The sequence below is a fragment of the Ursus arctos genome, unplaced genomic scaffold, assembly GCF_023065955.2.
Source record: "Ursus arctos isolate Adak ecotype North America unplaced genomic scaffold, UrsArc2.0 scaffold_3, whole genome shotgun sequence".
Lineage (NCBI taxonomy): Eukaryota > Metazoa > Chordata > Mammalia > Carnivora > Ursidae > Ursus > Ursus arctos.
Window position 1 is genome coordinate 51342614 of NW_026622985.1, and position 19070 is coordinate 51361683.

The following is a 19070-nucleotide window of genomic DNA, read 5'->3' on the forward strand; positions in this document are numbered from 1 at the left end:
GAAGGCCAATAAGCAATCCCAGTAGAAAAATCAACAAAAGGTATGAACAGGCAATTTCCAAAAGATAAATCCCAAATGCTAATAAGCATACCATGAGATACTCAAAATAAAGGTAATCAGGGAAATGGAAAATTGAAGGAATGATAAGATACTGCTTTATGCCTATATGGCTAGTTAAAATTAAAAAGCTGGATGATGCCAAATGTCAGCAGAAACATAGGAACTTCTATATACTGTTGGCGGGAGTATAAACTGGTACGAGCAGTCTGGAGAGCATTCTGGCAGATGATCAAATGAAGTACATTCATACTTCTGGGTCAACATCTGTATTAGTTTATTAGGGCTGCCTTAACACAGTACCCTAAACTTGGTGGCTTAAAGCAACAAAACTTTATTCTCTCACAGTTTTGGAGTTCAGGAGTCTGACATCAAGAGACCAGTAGGGCCTCACTCCCTTCAGAGGCTACAGGGGAGAACCTTTCCTTGTGTGTTTCAGAGTCTGGTAGCTCCAAGTGTTTCTTGGCTGTATAATTTCAGTCTCTGCTTCTCTCTTCATATGGGCTTCTCTTTTTCTGTATCTTTTCTTTTTCTGTCTCTTCTAAAGATACCAATCATTGGATTTAAAGCTCACCCTAATCCAGTATGACCTTGTCTTAACTTGATTGCATATGCAAAGACTCTATTTTCAAATACATCACATTCGCAGGTTCCGGGTAGATATGATTTTGGGGGACGTTATTCAACCCAGTACAGTTCACTCTCTGGTCCCCCCAAGAGTTTGTCCTTCCCACATGCAAAATATATTCAACATCCGACTTTTTAACCCATTCCAGCATCAACTCTAAGTTCAAAATCTCATCTAAGTATCATCAACTGGAAAAGTTCCAAATCTCCTCATCTAAATCAGGTATGGGTAAAACTGGAAGTATGGTCCATCCTGGGGCAAAATTCCTCTCCGCCTATGGGTCTGTGAAACTAGAAAGCAGGTTATCTGCTTCTAAAATACAATTTTGGACAGTTATAGGATAGACATTCCCACTCCAAAAAGGAAAAAATGAAAGGAATAAAGGGGCCACTGGTCCCAAGAAAGTCAAAACCTAACAAGGCAAATTTCATTTTCAATTTCAAGCCTGAGAATAATCCTCCATGACTCAATGCACCCTCTGGGCCCAAGGGAGCCCTGTCCCCTGGGCCTGCAGTGATCCCACCCTCTGGGCCCCTGGTGGCCCTGTCTTCTGGGCCTACAATGGCACCTCACAGTCATTCTCCCTTTTTCTTGAAGGGTCCCAAGTATTTGTAGTCAGGTAGTGCTATCAGCCAATTCTGTCTGTCCCGTAGAATTCTGGAAGTCTGATAGCCTTCTCTCATTTCATCTCATCACTGTTCTTTTCGATCCAAGCTGGTAGTGTTTCTCTGATCTAACATCCTCAAAAGCCTTGTGGGTCTCCTGTACATGTCACATGGGTCCATGCCATTAGACAAGAAGGTTCTTGTCTGTCAAGAAAGACAGATCTTTCCTGCATAACGCTATCTCTATCCCTAGCTTCTGCTGTGATAGCTGAGTGAATCCATGAGTCACATGGCTAATTTCTTCAGCAAAATGTTGTCCTGCCACACCCTCAGCCTTCACTCTAGAGCACACTTTCCAACAGTGAATTTCCTAATTTTAGCATCCTTTATAGTCCGGGTAGACTGAGAGTCTGCCCAATCAAAGTGTTGGTTCCTTTTTATTTAATAGTTCCTTCCTCAGTTTATCTTTCCTCTCACATTTTACCATAAGCAACAAGGGGAAACCAGGCTGCACCTTCAACACTTTGCTTAGAAATCTCCTCAGTTAAAAATCCAAGCTCATAATTTACAAATCCTGCTTTCCACACAATTTGACCAAGTTTTCTACCACCATATAACAAGGATAATCTTTGCTCCCGTTTCCAATACATCTCCCTCATTTCCTTTGGAGCTTTTGCCAGAAGCACCTTTAATGTCCATTTTCCTAACAGTATTCTATACATGGCAATATATGTATCCGCTCGGACCACAGATACTTTCTCCACTGTGCTGCTCATGTCTGTCTTTCTTTCTTTATAACAATTTTTATAATGTTAGTCACCATACAGTACATCCCTAGTTTTTGATGTAAAGTTCCATGATTCATTACTTGCGTATAACACCCAGTGCATGTCTTTATTTCATGTCTTTATTTATAACGAGCCTCAACATTCTTCTAGCCTCTGTTCATTACCCAGTTCTACAGCCATTCTCACTATTTCAGGTATTTGTCATAGCATCACCCCACTTTCAGGTCACAAAATCTGTGCTAGTTTCCTACGGCTGCCCTAAAAAGTCACACAAAATTAGTGACTTAGGGCAAGGAAATTTATTCTTTTACAGTTCTGAAGGCCAGAAGTCCAAAATCAAGGTTGTGCTCCTCCTCTAAGGGATCTAGAGGGAGAACCCTTCCTTGTCTCTGGGGGCTCCAGGTGTTTGGCTGTGGCTGCATCACTCCGAGATCCGCCTCTGTCTTTACATGGCCTTCTCCTCTTTGTGTCTTCTTCCCTTCTGTCTCTTATAGGGATACTTTTCACTGGATCTGGGGCATGCCCATCTGTATAATCTAGGATGATCTCATCTTGAGCTCTTTAATAATTATATTTGCAAAGTCCCTTTTTTCCAAATAAGTTCATATTCACAGGTTCTGAGGGCTAGGATGTGGATATATCTTTTGGGGGGCCCTTCAACTGACCACAAATTCTCACCTTGGTTTATGTGGATATAAACCAAAGATATTCACTGCAGCATTGTTTGTGGTGGTTGAGAGATGGATGCCCACCCCCTAGGACAGTATGTAGATAAAATATGATGGATGTTCACTGTATCAGAGACATTTAGAGCTCACTGACTACCCATGTGCACCCTACATTTCCCAGCTGCAACACAGTTGGCTAGGGTCATATAATAGTTTTGGTCAATGCGTTGTGAGTGGCAGTGACACGTGTCCCAATAAGAAGAACATAATAGGGGGTATGAATTTTCCACTCTCTCTCCTTCCCTGCCTCAGCAACCCTAGGAGGGATGCTCCTAGTGCCACAGCTATGAAATACAAGTGGTGAGGATCCCTGAATCACAGCTTGAAAGAGCTGCCTGGACGAACTGCCAGACCCACAGAGGCTTCTGCATGAATGGGAAACACACTTGTATGTGTTAAGGCACTATGATTTTGGCGTTGTCACTTCAACATAACCCAGCCCACTTTGAATAATGTGTACACCATGAAATACTATCATTTCTTAGGAGCAACAGATTAGAAATACATAGCCCCACAGACAGATCTTAAAAACACAAAGCTTAGGGGCGCCTAGGTGGCACAGCGGTTGGGCGTCTGCCTTCAGCTCAGGGTGTGATCCCGGCGTTATGGGATCGGACCCCACATCAGGCTCCTCCGCTACGAGCCTGCTTCTTCCTCTCCCACTCCCCCTGCTTGTGTTCCCTCTCTCGCTGGCTGTCTCTATCTCTGTCGAATAAAAAAACCAAACAAACACAAAGCTTAATGAAAAATCAAGGAAGAGAATGAGATAAAGAACAATATCATTTACAAATTTTAAAAGAAATGCACACAAATAAAAATGCCCATTTCACAAGAACATGTCCATTTTTAAAAAAATACAACTAAATTGGGAGTGGGGAAGAGGAATGAAAGTGAGGTAAAGAGGAAATCAATTCTTCTATCAAATGAGGGACTTGCCAGTTTTCATTACAACAATATGCCAAGATCTGAGGAAGATGATTAACCAGACACACTCCTTCTCAGGGCCAAAACAGAAGCTGTGGTATGCTGGCCTAGGGTGATGCCCCAGGAAAAGAAAGAAGAGAAGCCTGGGGTCTGCTGAGAATTAAGGAGTGAGGATGAGAAAGAAAAGAGCCACCTAAGGAGCCTGAGGAGGAGGAAGAGTTAGAAAAGCTGAGAAGATAAATTGTCCAGATGAAGTATAACAAGATCCTGACAAAGGGTGTAGCTAGGAGAGTGAAAAGAAAGGTGTGGATAAAGGAGTTGGACTAAATAAAACACAATTACATCCAACCTGTCTACCATGTCCTACCAGTCCGCCATGATACGGCTCCCTTCATCTCTCCTTGGTCTCTTAGACTTTTTCAAACATTCTCAGGGGCCAGACACTTGCAGTTCCCTTTATATCAAACAATTACCTCCCCTCCTACTTTCCATGGCCCTTATCATTCAAGCAGCACCTCTGAGAGGCTCTCTCTGACCACACTTCCTAAAGTACCCTCTCCATCACACTCTCTCCCATTCCTTTACTTTCTTCATAGCCTGCCTGTTGCCTGAAGGTAGAATTATCTCTTCACTATCATCTCTCTCCCCACAAAAATGCAAGCTCCATAAAGCAGGCCCTTGTCTGGCCTATTTGTCGTTGTATGTACGATGGCTGGAACAATGGATGGCACGTAGTAGGTGACTGATAAGTTTAGCCCAATTGATGAGGTGCATAGAGCTGAGACAGGAATGAGACAGGAGTGGTGAGAAAAGGAAAATGCTTTGAGAAACAGACAATGAGTTTGGTTTTGCAAATGCTGAGTCTTGAGGGAGCCCATGAACTATGCAGGTATAGCTTTCCAACAGGTTGTGAGTCAAAAACTGGGAGAGACCTATAGGCTTGAGAGCTGTTGGCAGTCACAGTTGAAAGTTCAGAGGAAGAAAAATCTTTTTCCTCTTCCCTCTTAGGTTCATTGACTGGAGTCCTGAGAATTAGACTGACAAGAGACAGATTGTCAGGAGAAGAGACACGCAAATTTCATTTGATGTTGATTTTTATGTAACACGAGGGCCTTCTTAGAAACGATGTGAAGAACCAAAGAAGTGGATAGGCCTGAGAGCTTACACATCAATTATAACAAAGAATGATGAATTGTATAGATGTAACAAGACAAAGGAAAAGGTTTTGAGGGCTTCTGGGTATTGCAAACTATGGGAAAGTAAATATAAAAAGGAAATTAATGGAAGATAAAGGTTATCCCAGCAAGGTTTTTTGTGCAGGTTCATCTTAGTACCGAGTTTTCATCTTCTTCATGGCCATAAAACTTCCCCAGGAGAGGGGATTGATGGCAGTTCCTATTTCTCAGGAGTTTCTGCTTTTAGTCAGATAAAAGCAGCTCCAGAAAGGTTTCTTTCTACATCTGTTGAATCTCAAATGTCTTTAGCTCAAAATAACTTTTATGCCAAACTGGAATATTTTGGGGTGATATATTCTGATTCCCTTCAAAATCATGAGGAGAGATAAGGTAGTAGAAAAAGAGAGAACACTACAGTTGAACGAGGTCATAGTATACAATGCTTGAGCCCCACTGTGGAACCTAGTTTCAGGGTCCATGAGATCTGGCTCTGAATTCCACTCCTAAGCAAAAAATTATAGCAGCAAGATTCTAGCACATTTGCCCATTGTCTGGCACATCCAGCCAGATGCAATCCCTGCCATCCGGGAAGCTTATGCTTAGCTAAAACATACTATGTGTGCTGAAGTTAGGGGAGGCACAGGTGGGTCCCTGGAACACCAATTTGAAGCCCCTGCTACCAAAAAACCATTGTTCTGTCTTGGAGTCCCCCAACAAAACCATTTGCTCACCTGAGGCTACAGAGGCTGAAACATTGCAGGAGCCTGGGAACACATCACTTTTGAACAGAAAGTTAACTCTTCTATTCAGATCAAGATGACCTTTAAATAATCCACATCGGTCACAGTTTTCTTACCTTGAAGTTCTAGATTCAGGGCAAGTTGCCCATAAACTCACTGAAAGAAGAGGGGAAATGTTGAGCCTTGGGGTTAAACCAGTTCTCATCCCTGGTTGCATATTAGAATCATCAGGGGAACTTTGGAAACAGACATGCCGCCCAAGCCCCTCCTCAAACCAATTAAATCAGATGTAGGTAGGTATGCTGTTAAAGCACTACAGGTGATTCTAATCGGTCTTAGATGAGAAAAAAATGGTTTGTACTATAAATATGTGTCAATGGAAAATTTTCCTTTCTCCCTCCCCTTCTCTCTTTTCTGGAAATAGGAGACATAAAAGCAATCTCAGCATGTATGTCTCACCCAGGTCAGACCTGGCTGATCAGCACCCCTTGGAGCTCTGCTCAAGAGTGGTGGTTGAATGAATCAGTCATCTCCCTGTTCCCAAGGAGGCACTGGGAAAAAAGACCACTGGGAAACCAGAGGGGAGGAGGGAGAGTAGATTTGTTCCCAGGGATAGCAGGGTAGCTTTGGTAGCTGCTGACTTGTTCAGTTGGTATTTCCCTCCCCCCACCCCTCCTCCTTTGCCATGAAGGATGATCTTAAGACCTCTAGATCCCACCAGTAAGAAGTCAAGTCCAGAATTAATTTTCAGACTTCTTTAAAACAATGAGTGCCTTAAAATCCCAGAAGTGGGAACCATACTGGCCTTCAATACTGTGTTGAATGATAATTAAACAAAAGCATTTGACGGGATCCACCACTGCATCTTTCTTAGAGCCACCTTCTTAGGGACAGGACACATTCCTAGTTGTTCTCCTATCTTTCTAAATAATGGCTCTCTCTCCATTGCCTTTACTGCTCCTCTTGCTCTTCACACTAGCCCCACGCTTTTCTTGGGGGATCCCTCAGGCACCTCTGCAGAGCTATAAAGTTCCTCAGGACAGCTTGAAGCATAATTCAGCCCTATTCCCTCATTTTATACGACTGAAAATTGAAGTTCAAGAGGGTGAGTGATCTGCCCAAAGTCCTAATTAGTGACAGGATCAAGAGTAGAACTCGTGTCCGGAGTGCCATCTGCAGTCACTGCTTAACTCGCCTTACCACTGACTTGGACACAAAAGGAAAAACACCAAAAGGTATTCATCGGGATGAGGCTCTTTCTTTCCAGTCTTCTAAGTCCTTGCTATTCAAAATACAGTCCATGGACCAGTAGTGTAGTCCCCACCCAGGCCTAGGATATGAATCAGAATTTGCATTTTAACCAGATCACTGGGTGATTCTAAGGCACATTTAAATTGGAGACGTACTTTTCTAAATTAGCACTTAGATATTCATTCACACAGAGATGCGAGTACGTATTTAACACACACTGTATAAAGCAGGGTGATAGCCAGTGAGAAGGTAATTCTACCAGAAAAAAACAAAACACCACAAGTATAATTTGTTTTAATAATCTTAAAAATTTTAGAAATAATGGCAAATTAAGGTATTTAGGTGGATACCAGTGATACAGATGGATCCAATAGCCTGATTTCCATCTCAAATAATTCTAGATTTAAATACTGTAATAACTTAAAAAATAAGAATCTAAACACCCGCCACCCTGGTATTAAGTGCATGTGTCAAATTCCAAGGTTCCCAAACTACTCTTCATTGTGATTCAAAGCCTCTGCTTGAATCAAAACCACTATGACATAGGACTGAGTCTGTGTTGAGGTCAAGGACTGTGTACCAGTTCCATTCTGGTGACTCTAAAACTCCTGACACAGAATAACCTCACTACCCTAGTCACTGATGCACCTTCCCAATTTCCTTGATCTTCTTGTAGCTGTCAAAACATCATTCCTGGTATAGATTTAAGCAGGCCCATTGCATACCTGATGTCTGCCAAATTTCCCTTCCCCTTTTCTTATTAACACTGAGTTTCACATTGAGAGTTTTGGCCTTTCCTTGTTTCTTGGCAACACAGCTTCCAGAGAAAGTGCAAGAGCAAGGGCATACACAAAGACCGGAACAGAACAAAGGCAGAGAGGATAAATGCATACACAGTGAAACACAAAACCTGTGAATGGGAGAATAATGGGCCCCTTTGGTAAAATGAGAGTATTTCTCAAATCCCAGGCATCACAGCTACTCTGCTCTCTGCTCTAGCACTACTTTTGTGGGCTCAAATAATGGCATTTGTACCAATCTAGGGGATTCTAATTGACTGCTGATTATAAATAAGATCAAGTGCTAAGTCACGGAAGCGAAAGCCTTTAGAATAAATACACTTGGGAAGAAAAGCAATACGTGTACAGAACAGTAATGTCAATGCAAGCCCGGATGTGACAGTAACCAAGTGAGGGACAAAGATAAAATGTATAACAGATGTTCAAGGGAAAAGCTCAGACTGGAAGCAAGGAGAAAATTGTCTTTTTATCTCTGCAGACTGGCCTTTTTTGCTTATTTGTGTTCATGGTAGGTAGAAGATGGCCACCCCACATCTTCCAAGTTTACACATTACAGATGGATTTATAGAGAATGCCCATCTCTCATGGTCATGACTACAAGTTCCCAACAGAGGAAATGACTGCTCTGATCTGGATCAGGGGCCCAGCCCTGCACCAGTCAGCCATGGCCAGGATCTGTCAGCAATCCCTGACTGCCTGTGGACCTAATGGGGGAGAGGGACCCATTCCTAGAATGGGGAATTTACTGTACTGGCTTGTGAGCTGAACAGATATCCCAGAAGATGGTCACCTGTGAGACAGAGAGATGCAGTGACAAATACAAGTGTCAGCCCACAGCACCACCAAGTTCAGGAGTGGCTGGCTCAGCTGGATGGAACCTCACTGTCAAGAGTCGCCCACAGGCAGAGCAGCAACATCTAATAGATATTCCAGGGGAACAGTGACCCAAGGCTAAACCCCTGGAGTTCTCGTAAACTCTCTCCTTAATCTCTCAAGTCTGCTCGCTAATCTGTATCTGGTCATTTCCTACCACTTCAGTGCCTTCTTCTGAAACTTACTGTGACCCACCCGCCCCACTGGAACTACTGTTCTTGCAGTACAGGTACCTGTCTTCTGGTGCAAGGACCTCCAGACCAGTGTCAGGAACAAGAAGCTGTCCAGCCTCTCTGGTCAGCTTTCCATTTCCTCATTCCAGTCTCTTTCTGCGGTTTACTTTCTAAAGGATAAACAAAACAGGATTATTCAAAGACTGAATGTGAAAATGCAAGTTTCCTTGTGCTTCCAAGCAAGTAAGGCCTGAAGCGAATCTGGGTCATACTCTGAACCAGTTTTGATATTTTGATAAAGACACTATACAATAAACCTGCTAATTGATGTAAATTATAAGCTGTTTACAGGTAATGAATTCCCAGCTCAAGCACCACATAAATGACCTAAGAGCTTTTATGTGTGCCATGAAGGGAACCCTATTTCTTGTAGCTGCAGGGCTGAAATAGTTTAAAATAAAATGTAGAACTTCCTCCTGTGACTGGTTGAATTATAACAGAAATTCAACCCTCAGACTCTCAGGGAGTCTACTATTAAAGTGAGGGCATTGACTGGGAAAGAATGGGATCCTATAAATGGGGGTAGGGACATTTAGGAAGACCCTGATGAAGACAGGGACATTGGACTCCTAAATTCTGATGACTCTTCTTTGCCAGTGGAATAGGCTTCCCCACCTTTAGTGGTATAGGCCTTTCCACTTCTGAGGGGATTAACTCTGCATTGCCCAAGGAACCTGTAATGGCCCCCTCTGAGCAGTTGCCAAGCAAGGCAATGTTGATTTTCCTCAGTAACCCCCTCCACCACTTGTCTTTGCTTCTTCCTTACGGGGAAGTGAAGAAGTGTACTATATCACAAAAGACTTGAGTTTTCTAATTTATACAGATAGAAATAAGAGGAACATTTAGTAGGAATGGATACAAAGGATGTGGAATAATGGTGGACGGACCATAAAGTTAGATTGGGCCAAATACATGGATATGGGCTCACTAAGCAGAGATTCGACATTTAATGCTGCAACTTGGGGAGTTAGAAAGGGCCCTAACAGTTTGTTTGGTTGGCTGAAACATGCACGAAAAGGTGGCTCATGGTGAGTGAATTAGAAATGCCTGACCTGCTTGATTTAACAAAGGCAGAGAGATTGCAACATTATAGTGGATTTGTCATTTAGGACCTACTCACCCACTCACTGGGAAGGTGAAGAGACATACCTTTCACCAAGACTGTGAGAGCGGAATAAGAAATAGGTTTGTAAGGGGAGCCCCAGAATCCTTGAAGGGCTCCATGATTACTCTTCTCTGTAGGCCAGACTTTACAGTAGGAACAGCAGCCACTCAACTGGGAAACCAAAATTCAATGGGAGTAATTGGACCTGAAGTGGCAGGATCTAAGTGGCAGCACTCAACAGCCAAAGGCAAGGTGTGCATGATAACGGACAGCAGAATCAAAGCAGAAATCAGAACAGTCTGACACATGCAAATCTATGGCATTAACTACTTGATCTTGGTGTTCCTAGAAGTAAAATAGATAGGAAATTTACTAAATTCTTACTTGATCTGTATAAGCAGAAAAGTTCTATGTCAAATGAATTAAAGTCCAACCTGAATCATAAAAACAGAGGGTCATGGTCCCTCAGTCAATTCCCAGATTTGTTTATAGACCTAGAAATGAAGGAGATGAAGGGAAGTCTTCATTGCCCTTGAGGAAGGACCTTGGCATACTACCAAAAATTGATACTGCTAATCTTTCTCCCAGCCTTCCCCAGAGGGACCCGGGGTATAAGTGCATTGGAGAAAATCATCAGACCTTTCAGAAACACCCTCCAAACTGACACTAATTCCAGGAGACCCAAATGTCACTGCTGCTTACCAGTCAGAGTAGCAGCTTATGGAGGTCAGGTGATCAATGGAGTTTTAGCACAGGTCCCTCTCACAGTGGGCCCAGTGGGTCCTGAACCCATCCTGTGATTTTTTTCTCCAGTTCCAGACTCTAAAATTTAAATAGATTTACTCAGCAGTTGGCAGAATCCCCACATTGGTTCCCTGACCTGTGGAGTGAGGGCTACTATGGTGGGAAAAACGAAGTGGAAGCCACTAGAACTGACTCTACTTAAGAAAAACAGTAAAGTAGTAAATCAAAAGGAATACTGCGTTCCTAAAGGGATTGTAAAAACCAGTGCCACCATCAAGGACTTGAAGGATGCAGGGGTGGTGATTCTTAACACATCCCAATTCAACTCTCCTATTTGGTCTGTGCAAAAGACAGATAGATCTTGGAGAATGACAGTGGATTAATGTAAACTTAACCAGGTAGTGACCTGAATTACAGTTGTTGTACAGATGTGGTTTCATTGCTTGAACGAATTTAACACATCCCCTGGTACTTGGTCTGCAGCTATTGATCTGGCAAATGCCCTTTACTCTACCCCTGTCCACAATGCCCACCAGAAACAGTTTGCTTTCAGCTGGAAAGGCCAGGATTATACCTTCACTGTCCTACCTCAGAGGTATATCCAGCCCTGGGATCCTGATCACCTTTCCCTTCTGTAAGATACCACTCTGCTCCATTGTATTGATGGCATTGTGCTGATTGGACCTAGCGATCAAGAAGTAGCAACTACTCCAGACCAACTGGTAATATATTTGCATACCAGAAGGTGGGAAATAATAAATCTAATATTCTGGGGCCTTCTACCTCAGTGAAATTTGTAAGGATCCAGTGGTGTGGGGCGTGTTGAAATATCCCTTCTAATGTGAAGGGTAAGTTGTTACATCTGGCCCCTCCTACAACCAAGAAAGAGGCATCAGGCCTACTGGGCTTCTTTGGATTTTGGAGGCAACACATTCTTCATGTGAGTGTGTTACTGTGACCCACTTACTGAGTGACCTGAAAAGCTTCTCGTTTTGAGTGGGGCCCAAAACAAGAGAAGGCTTTGCGACAAGCTCAGGCTGCTGTGCAGGCTCTCTGCCACTTGGGCCACGTGACCCGGCAGTTCCAGTGATGCCTCAAGTGTCCGTGGCAGTTCAGGATGCTGTTTTGAGCTGTTGGTAGGCCCCCATGAATTGCAGTGACGATTCTTAGGACTTCGGGAAAAAATCCTACAGCCCTCCACAGATAACTTCTCGCCTTTTTAGAAACAGCTCTTGGCCAGCTACTGGGCCTTAGCAGAGACTGCGTGCTTAACCATGGACCACCAAGTTACCAGGCAACCTGAGCTTCCCATCATGAACTGGGTGTTATCTAACTGAGCAATCCATAAAGCTGGGTGTGCCATTATCAAATAGAAATGGTGTATATGTGATCAGGCCCAAGCAGGCCTTGAAGGCCTTGAACTCTCTGAATAGACAGAAGACACTTGTGCCCCATGTAAATACTTACCAAAGGGTAACCTCAGCAGAGGAAGATTTTGATAATCGAATGGACAGAATGAGCTACTCTGTGAACACCAGTAAGTCTCTTTCCGCAGTCACCCTGTCATTGCTCAATGGACCATAGTGGCATGTGTGGAGGTTATGCATGGGCTCAGCAACATGGACTTCCACTCACCACGGCTGACTTGGCTAAGTCTGCCACTGAGTGCCTAATCTGTTAGCAGCAGAGGCCAACACTGAGTCCCCTGTATGGCACCATTCCCTGAGGTGATCAGCCAGCTCCCCTGTGGCGGGCTGATTATATCATGGAAGGGACAGTGTTTTGTTCTTACTGGAATAGACACTCTGGATACAGAGTTGCCTTCCCTGCATGCAGTGCTTCTCCCCAGACTACCATCCATGGACTTCCAGAATGCTTTATCAATCATCATGGTATTCTAGATAGCACTGTTTCTGATGAAGGAAATCATTTCACAACAAAAGGAATTTGACAGTGGGCCCATGCTTATGATTCACTGATCTTACCATGTTCCCCAACACCCTAAAGCAGCTGGCTTCATAGAACATTAGAATTGCCTTTTGAAGACTCAGTTACAGTGCCGGCTTGGTGGCAATACCTTGGAAGGCTGAAGCAAAGTTCCTCAGAAGGCTATATATGCTCTCAGTCAATATATGCTATTTCTCACATAGCCAGGGTTCATGGATCCAGGAATCAAGGTGTGGAAATAAGAATAGCTTTCTGCTCCCACAACCCTATGTTCTACCAGCTTTGAGATCTTAGTTCCACAGAGAGGGACACTTCCAACAAGAGAAACAGCAATGATTTCATTGATGTAGAAGTGCCATCCAGCCAATTTGGACTCCCCACGCCTTGAAATCAACAGGCAGATAAGGCATTACTGTTTTGGCTGGGGAAACTGGACTGCTACTCCAGCATGGAAATAAGGAAGAGTATATCTAGAATCCAGGGTAATCCCTTAGGGTATCTCTTAGTATTACCCAGTCCAGTGATTAAGGCCAATGAAAAACTACAACAACCCAATCCAGCCAGAACTACTAATGGCCCAGACTCTTTAGGAATAAAGGTTTGGGTCACCTCACTAGGTAAAGAACCATGATCAGCTGAGGTGCTTGCTGAAGGTAAAGGGAAAGCAGAATGGTTAGAGAAATAAGGTAATTATAAATACCAGCTACGACCACATGACCAGTTACAGAAACAAAGACTGTAATTGTCATGAGCATTTCCTCCATTATGCCATGAATACATTTTTGTGTGTGTATATATCTTTGTTTTCTTTCCGCTCTTACTCTCTTATGTAAAATAAGATATATTGACTTTATAGCAGTATTTAAATATTGCTAATTCTACATTATAGTACTTAAGTTGTAGATTTCAAAAAGAGTAAGCACCATTCAAGGACTTTATGTCCTCTTCTAGGGAAGAGGTTAGTGCATTTTCAGTTGTATGCAGGATAATTATATCATGTTACACAGAATTATGACCTTGTTATTGTCTTTATTTGGATATTAAGTATGGTATAAGGAGATCCATGTGGGTGCCAACTTGATAAAGTGGCGGGGCTTGTGCTGGTTAATTTTATGTGCCAACTTGACTGGATCACCGGGTGCCCAGATATTTGGCCAACCTTCATTTGTATGTATGTCTGTAAGGGTATTTCTTGATGAAATTAACATTTGAATCAATGAACTCAGGAAAGCAGTTTGCCCTCCCCAATGTGGGTGGTTGTCAGCCAATACCTTGAGGGCCTGAAGAAAACAAAGAGGTAGAGGAAGAATTTGACCATTTTTTCCTGACTTCATGAGCTGGGACATTTTCCTGCTCTCAGCATTCCTTGTTTTCAGACCTTGAAACCTGAACTAGAATCTATATCATTGGTTCCCCTGGTTCTGGGGTCTTTGGATTTACACAGAATTACACCACTGGCTTCCCTGGGTTTCCAGTTTACAGAGAGTAGCTTATGGGACTTCTCAGCTTGCACAATTGCATGAGCCAACTCCTTACAACAAATCTTTTCCTATATGTATATCCTATTCATCTGTTTCTCTAGAAAACCCTTACTAATAAAACCTGTTGGCTGGCTCCCCTCATGATCCCAAGAAGGTTGCTCCCCTCATGAGCCTAAGATATGTGCATCCTAGGAGTCAAGTATTGGCAACATCCCCAGGATAGTTCCTCAAGAGAGTTTCTTTTCATCAAGGAGGAAAATATTTCCCAGAAGCCTGCAGTAGACTTCCCCTTATCTCATTGCCCAGAATCATATCACACACACAGGCTTAAGTCAATCACAGGCAAGAGGAATAGGACCACCATGATTGGCTTAGGCCAATTAGAATTTATTCCCAGGACTGAGAAGGGGCTTCAGTTTCCCCTGATGCATCTGACTATCTGATACCCAAAATTTGGGAGTTCTATTAGCAAGAGCTATGGGTATACAACCAACCATGTCTACCATAGCTCCAACTTCTAGAAAGGCATTTCCAGTTTAAAAAGAAGACACCTTCTTATCAAACAAAGGTAGAACCAGGATTAAAAAGTCGCTTCACTCAGTCACGTGTCCGGTTCAAGCTATGTGGACAACCCAGCTGTGCTGAACTGTGAGATAATAAGAGCAATGACAACTTAATAACAATTTCTGAGCACTCACCATATGCCAGGCTCTGGGTTAAGTGCATTACACACAATTGGGAATGCTGTGCAGGGACAAGAATAGGGTGAGGCAAGCAAGGCACATAATTTAAGGAGGCACTCACTCCCAGGGTGGTGCACATGCAGGTTGGCACTTGAGAGTGAGTGCCTTCTTAAATTTTGTCCCTAAGGTCCTTATGTGTCTCACCCTAATTTCAGGCCTGATGCTATATTGTGCCACCCAGACCCACCACTCCATATAGAATTAAGGCACCCATTCCCCCGGCTGCTGGGACTATGGGTGGCTCAGAGTTCTAGGCTGACATCTCTCTGAGGGAATTACCCTTAGCTGAAGACAGCTGCATTGTCTGAATTCTCATCCTTTCCAGGAAGCAGCCCCTACCCAATGACTGTTAAATGCAGAGGTATGAAGGCCCAGCACTTCGGCATCAACTAGGGTCAACTCTGCAAGGGTCATCCCACATCCAGAGCATGGGATCGACTAATGCCTTTTTTGTGACTGCATTGCAGTTCAACTTCGCCTTCTGTCCCATCTTATTTCCCTCACTCACAAAAGTACTACCTAATTACCTTTTAGCATACAAATCCAAGTTTATTTCTTAGTGAACCTCTATGGCAACGGTTGGTGTAGGAGATGTCTGGAAAAGCAGACATTAAAATAGGCTACAACAAGGACTTTGTCCATAGTGATGAGATGAAGCACTGTTAGACCCTGATATGCATTAGTAGTGAAATTTAAAAACTTTTCTAAGGTAAAGTAGTGTAGGAAACAGCGGTAGGGAAGGCATTGGCAGGTGTAATGTGTCAAGCATTTCAGAGAGGGGGTAGATAATAACTTAAGGACTATGGAATTAGATGCCTATTGCAGGGAGAAGAGATGCACTGGAGAAAAACAACAAAAGACTGAGTGTTATTAATTACTAATTAAAGTTAAATGTTAATACCAGAAGGCTTCCTTGGAAGCATATAAAGAAACTCTCATATCCTGTAGCCAGAAGGCAGAGAAAACTGAGTATCAGACTCAGGACTTAATTATAAGAATAGCAGAGCCCCAGAGGAGATGGAATTGTCAACCTAGAAGGTATTCCACATCAGAATCTGGTCCCTGATTAGGAGGGTGAACCCTGGAGACTTGGGATGGGAACATTTTGTTTGATGCACTCAAAAATCTCAAATCTCCAGATTTCCCTAAACACTTTGGGTCTGCAGAATTGGTTCACTCCTTCTGCCAAAGGCTAGCATTCCACCCTTGCCTGAAGACAATGCAGAGCTTCTTCTTGAAAAACAACACATACTGCTCTGTGGTAGACAGCCCCAAAGATGGCCCTAGTGGTCCCTGTTTCCTGATACAGCCATTCTTCTATAGCCTCCTATTGCTCTGAATGGAACTGACTTTTTAAACCAACAGAATATTGCAGAAGTGCCCAAGTGTAACTACTGAGGCTAGCTCATAAAAGACATGTGGTTTCCCTCTTGGTTTTGGGGGGGGTTGGGGGGGCCACCCACTCTAGGGGAAGCCAGCTACTATGTTGTCAGGATACTCAAGCAGCATTATGGAAAGATCCACAAGGCAAGGAACTGAAACCAATTGCCAGCAAGCCTCTAAGACGTCCTGCCAACGGCCATGTTAGCCATCTTGGAAGCAGATGTTCCAGATAATACTTCAAATGACTACAGTCCCAGGCAACATCTTGACCGTAATCTCATGAGCAACCTTGAGCCAGAAACACAAAGCTAAGTCACACCCAAATTCTTCATCCACAGAAATTGTGAGATAATAAATTTTGTTGTTTTAAGCTGCTAGATTTTGAGGTAATTTGTTACATAGCATGGATAACTAGAACATCAGGATCTACTCCCACCTCCCATCTTGGTCATCAGACCAATAACTAGGGTTAAATCACAACATACACACACACACACACACACACACACCCCTCCCAAATAAACTACAGGATCTAGCTTTGTGAAGATGATTTAATACCTCAGGAGACAGTGCTAAGACATATCTAGGATGGATTTTGGATATTTGGCAAAAGCAGTGAAGTAGAAATGCCAGAACTGCTGTGGCAAACAGTGGAAGCAGGGGCCAAAGGGCTCAGAGCAGTAGGCATGCTAAAGTGGATACACTAAAAAAGATGAGAAAATGCACCAGAAAACTTTGTTCCATGGGAGCCCAGAAGATGCTGTTTTAGCCAAAGTGACAAGGAATGCCCTAGTAGAGGGGCACTAACATCAATGAGAAGTTTCAATAGTGAACTTCCTCTGTAGAGACAGCCTGATGGTAGTAGACGTTATCACAGAATCGGAGTCATTGATAGCAATGGTAATGGAAGCATCCTGAAAAGAGGCCAGGTAGCCACCCTTAAGCACTAGAAGCAACCTGGTCACAATCGTCATTATTCATGGAAATGGCTAATAGAATACAGAATTTCTAGGGCAAGCCAATAGGGTAATGTTCAATCTATACAAACACAAGAAATCAAGGATGGGTGATCAAGAGACTAGAGGCAATCCAATGAAAAGTCATGATCCCTAAGCCCAATTTCTGGGTCTGAGCCAGTGTTTGACTTGGAACCTATTGACTGAAAGAGAAGCAAAGTCCCCAGGAAGGAGGACCCTATCACACCACGGTAAGTATATATACTAATAATCAGCTCAATCCCTCCCTAAAGGGACCTATGATCATTTATTCAGGAAGTTGTACAGTTGGAAAAGGGAAAATCCTAAACAATTTGAGGACTGTTGGATATAGGACACAGGCTGACATTGAAAATCTGGGCTCAGATTTATCACTTCCTTCGGGCCTTAGCATTCAGTCCCTTCACCTACTGGAGTGTTGGCAGCTAACAGCTCTCAGCTGAATCCCTCTTGAGGCATTGCCCTCTGCTGAAGAATTTGTCTGAGATCACACACCCTTTCTGGGGCCAGTTCACATCCAGTGACTGGGCACTGTGGGAATGTCTGACCGACCCCCTTTGTCTCTGTTCAGGATAACTCTGAATGGCTACTGCATTGCACAGCCACTCTCGTAAGGTTTTTCTTACAACTACAGCACACACAGTTCACCTTCTCTCTTTCTCTCTCTCTCTCCCCAGTAATGCCATCTTCACTTCCCCAAAGTATTGATCCCAAGAGGACTCCCCAATCCCTCTTCTGCATGCCAACCTCCATCTCACATTCTGTGTCATGAGGAACACAATTGCAACTCATGTGCTCCTTACCACAACTTACTAGGTTTTACTCTTAGCCTTCTTTTACAGAAAACTCAAGCCCTAAGATCTTGAGTGTAAACTTATACACTCCCCAGTTCTAGAGCCTACACTCTTAATCAAAATGGATAAGCAAACTCTAAACCCTGGGCTATATTTAGGCAAATATCCCCCTGGAAGAGACTCTGGGTGCAGCCAGGCAGGCACTGACTCCCAAGAGTTTGGAGCTGTCTTGTGCTTGGGATGCTGTCTTCCTGACCTGACCAAATGCCACCCCCAGCCCCATGGGTCCCAGAACTCAAGGTAACTAGAATGACCCAAATGCACAGTAGTGTTTGTCCTATGAATTAAGTGGTTTAATAAGTGATTTGTGGCTAGAATAGTTACATAACCATCGAGATCATTCAAATCTGCCCCAGGTCTCTCTTCCCTCCCCACCCCCAAGCTGTCAGTTCCTCCTTTGAGTAAGCCTCTGTCCCCCAGTCTCCCTCAAGTTCTAAGGTGTCAGTGCTAAATATAGGAAATACTTGATGGGAATGTGGCTAAAACTCCCTCTACTACAACAGAGAAACAGTTCGTCAACAGCTGCAGGTAACCTAGATGCCCTTTGTCTTTTAGAACAAATTTATTCTCATTTTACTGTCTGAAAAATCTCGTAGACAATGTCCGGACTACCATCAACTTCTGCACATACACAACATTTATAAGTAACCAGGCAGGGCAATGAAGCATGTTTAGTCATTTTGCATAAGAACTTCCCTTGCACAACTTCTATATTTAACTCACTTGGCAACCCCCTTTTCTACTCATTGAGGCACCAGAGCAGAACGCGTTATTAGGAGTGCTCACAGCAACTTCTGTTGTGGTCTCCTTAAAAGCAACTGAAAGAAAATTCCAGGTGTTCTGTTTCCCCTACCCTTTATATTCACATCCCCAAATTCTTCAAGACTTGTCTCGTTATTCCCAACCACAGTTCTTCTGCCTGGGAAGGTCTGTCTCCTTCCCCCAATCCACATGTTCAGCTTATTCCTGCCCTTGTTCTCCTCCCGTGTCATTTTTTCACCTTTCTCCCCACAGCT

At 43.4% G+C, this 19070-nt stretch overlaps 1 protein-coding gene across 1 annotated transcript in view; it reads right to left on the reverse strand.

The window, feature by feature from the left end:
* Positions 1 to 579: 579 nt before the first annotated feature.
* Positions 580 to 19070, reverse strand: part of TOMM7 (translocase of outer mitochondrial membrane 7) — a 153470-nt gene continuing 134979 nt past the window's right edge. Inside the window, exon 4 of the mRNA XM_057304213.1 lies at positions 580 to 8912. The gene's annotated coding sequence lies outside the window, so the exon portion shown is untranslated. The remainder of the gene's footprint in view (positions 8913 to 19070) is intronic.